At 46.8% G+C, this 3,509-nt stretch overlaps 1 long non-coding RNA gene across 1 annotated transcript; it reads right to left on the bottom strand.

The window, feature by feature from the left end:
* Positions 1 to 1,618: 1,618 nt before the first annotated feature.
* On the bottom strand, positions 1,619 to 2,917 carry LOC129653082 (uncharacterized). Its single transcript, XR_008714950.1, has 2 exons — positions 2,361 to 2,917; positions 1,619 to 2,238 (listed from the first exon to the last, which is right to left on the bottom strand). It is a non-coding gene; the product is annotated as an uncharacterized LOC129653082 (long non-coding RNA).
* Positions 2,918 to 3,509: the final 592 nt, after the last annotated feature.

Here is a 3,509-nt window from a genome sequence, read left to right as displayed (position 1 = left end):
AACTTATGTTGAGAAATATGTTAATTCAATTTCACATCTTATAATTGCATGTCTTAGAGAGAAGGGTGCAAGAAGGATCATCTGACTTTCCTTGGAGGTTCAGTTCAGTTCAGTTCAGCCGCTCAGTCATGTCTGACTCTTTGCGACCCCATGAATTGCAGCACGCCAGGCCTCCCTGTCCATTACCAACTCCTGGAGTTCACCCAGACTCACATCCATCGAGTCAGTGATGCCATCCAGCCATCTCATCCTCTGTTGTCCCCTTCTCCTCCTGCCCCCAATCCCTCCCAGCATCAGAGTCTTTTCCAATGAGTCAACTCTTCGCATGAGGTGGCCAAAGTACTGGAGTTTCAGCTTTAGCATCATTCCTTCCAAAGAAATCCCAGGGCTGATCTCCTTCAGAATGGACTGGTTAGATCTCCTTGCAGTCCAAGGGACTCTCAAGAGTCTTCTCCAACACCACAGTTCAAAAGCATCAATTCTTTCGGCACTCAGCCTTCTTCACAGTCCAACTCTCACATCCATACATGACCACAGGAAAAACCATAGCCTTGACTAGACGGACCTTTGTTGGCAAAGTAATATCCTTGGAGGTTAGGCTGCACATCTTCAAGGATCGCTCATCCATTCACTGACATTTTAAAATTAAGTATAGTTGATCTACAGCTTTCCTGGTGGCTCAGTAGTAAAGAATCTGCCTGCCAATGCAGGAGGCATGGGTTTGATCCCTGGGTCAGGAAGATTTCCTGGAGGAGGAAATGGCAACCACTCCAGCATTCTTGCCTGGAAAATCCCATGGACAGAGGAGCCTGGCGGGCTACAGTCCATGGAGTCACAAAAGAGTCAGACATGACTGAGTGACTAAACCACAACACAGTTGATCTGCAGTATTGTGTTAGTCTCAGGTATACAACAAAATGATTCTGTTACGCATCACACACACATATAGGTATATATTCAGATTCTTTTCCACTTTAGGTTATTATAAAGATATTAAATATAGGTCCCCATGCTATACTATGGGTTCTTAAAGTGAAGCGCTCAGTCATGCCCGACTCTTTGCGACCCCATGGATAGTAGCCTGCACCAAGCTTCTCTGTCCATGGGATTTTCGAGGCAAGAGTACTGGAGTGGGTTGCCATTTCCTTCTCCAGGGAATCTTCCCAACCCAGGGATCCAACCCAGGTTTCTCACATTGTCGACAGACGCTTTACCATCTGAGCCACCAGGGAAGTCCAATAGGTTCTTAAGTGTTTATCTATTTTGTATATAGTGTGTGTATCTGTTAATCCCAAACACCCAATTTATTCCCCTCTTCCTCCTCCCACCAACCTCACTAACACTAATTAAGGGCCAGTTGCAGGTCAGGCCTGGGGGCTGGGACTCCAGATCCACAGGTGAACAAAATAGATAGTCTCTCCCCTCCTGGCTAAGTCCTAGTATCAGAGAGAGTCAGACAAAACAGACAAAATTAATGCTTTGCTGTAACTGAAGGGCTGAGAGAAAATTACAAAGTTGCTGGGTGGCTGGGGGTGGCGGCTGCTGCAGACGGGATGGTCAGGAAATCTCTCTGAGGAAGTAAATGAGTTTTGCTGCCATAACAAGTTACCACACTTTCAACAGTTCAAAACAACACCCGTTTATTCGCTCTCAGTTCTATAGGTCAGATGTCTGGGTTCTATGCTCAGGGTCTCACACAGCTGAAATCAAGGTGTTGCCTGGGCTGGAATCTTCCCTGGAAGCTCTTAGAAAGAATCCACTTGCAGACTCACTCCAGTTGTTCACAGAATCCAGTTTCTAGCAGCCACAGAACTGTCTTAATCTGTTGGAACTACCATAACAGAATACCATAGACTGGGGACTTCCCTGGTGGTCCAGTGGCTAAGACTCCATGCTCCAAATGCAGCAGGTGCGGGTTTGATCCCTAGTCAGGGAACTAGATTCCACATGCCATAACTAAGACCCAGAGCCACCAGATCATGCAAACATAAATATTTACAATATATATACGCATGTGCTCAGTTGCTTTTAGTCATGTCTGACTCTTTTCAACCCTGTGAGACCCTGTGGACTGTATCCCACCAGGCTCCTCTGTACATGGGATTCTCCAGGGAAGAATACTGGAGTGGTTGCCATGCCCTCCTCCAGGGGATCTTCCTGACACAGGTATCGAATCCATATCTCTTTCGTCTTCTACATTTCAGGCAGATTTTTTACCCACTGAGCCATCTGGGAAGCCTGTGAAAGTAAAAGTGAAAGTCACTCAGTCATGTCCGACTCTTTGTAATTCTCCAGGCCAAAATACTGGAGTGGGTAACCTTTCCCTTCTCCACAGGATTTTCCCAACCCAGGGAACGAACCCAGGTCTCTTGCATTTCAGGCAGATTCTTTACCAGCTCAGCCACAAGGGAAGCCCAAGAATACTGGAGTGGGTAGCCTATCCCTTCTCCAGCAGATCTTCCTGACCCAGGAATCAAACCAGGGTCTCTTGCATTGCAGGTGGATTCTTTACCAACTGAGCCATCAGGAAAGCCTGGGAAGACCATAAATAGAAACTGGAAAGTCCAAGATCAAGGCACCAGCAGATTCAGTGTCTGGTGAGAGATCAGTTCTGGGTTTGTAGAGAGCCATCTTCTGGTTGTATCCTCACTTGGCAGAAGGGGGCAAAGGCACTCTCCCGGGTCCCTTTTATAAAGACACTAATCCCATCCATGAGGGCTCCACCCTCCTGACCTAATCACCTCCCTAAGACCCCACTCCCAAGTGCTACAACACTGGGGACTAGGTTTCAACACTTCAATTTGGGGGAACATAAACATTTACTTATGACAAACCTAGATAGCATATTGAAAAGCAGAGACATTGCTTTGCCAACAAAGGTCCGTCTAGTCAAGGCTATGGTTTTTCCTGTGGTCATGTATGGATGTGAGAGTTGGACTGTGAGGAAAGCTGAGTGCCGAAAGAATTGATGCTTTTGAACTGTGGTGTTGGAGAAGACTCTTGAGAGTCCCTTGGACTGCAAGGAGATCTAACCAGTCCATTCTGAAGGAGATCAGCCCTGGGATTTCTTTGGAAGGAATGATGCTAAAGCTGAAACTCCAGTACTTTGGCCACCTCATGCGAAGAGTTGACTCATTGGAAAAGACTCTGATGCTGGGAGGGATTGGGGGCAGGAGGAGAAGGGGATGACAGAGGATGAGATGGCTGGATGGCATCACTGACTCGATGGACGTGAGTCTGGGTGAACTCCGGGAGTTGGTGATGGACAGGGAGGCCTGGCGTGCTGCAATTCATGGGGTCGCAAAGAGTCAGACATGACTGAGCGAATGAACTGAACTGAACTGAAACATTTAGTCTATAGCAAGGACTAAGGTTTTTTGCTTGCTCCTTGGAAGAAAAGCTATGACCAACCTAGACAGCATATTAAAAAGCAGAGACACTACTCTGTCAACAAAAGTCCATCTAGTCAAAGCTATGGGTTTTCCAGTAGTCATGTACTGATGTGAGAG

The sequence above is a fragment of the Bubalus kerabau genome, chromosome 5 (genome assembly GCF_029407905.1).
Source record: "Bubalus kerabau isolate K-KA32 ecotype Philippines breed swamp buffalo chromosome 5, PCC_UOA_SB_1v2, whole genome shotgun sequence".
In the NCBI taxonomy this organism is placed as follows: Eukaryota; Metazoa; Chordata; class Mammalia; order Artiodactyla; family Bovidae; genus Bubalus; species Bubalus kerabau.
This window is presented reverse-complemented; position numbering and strand designations above follow the sequence as displayed.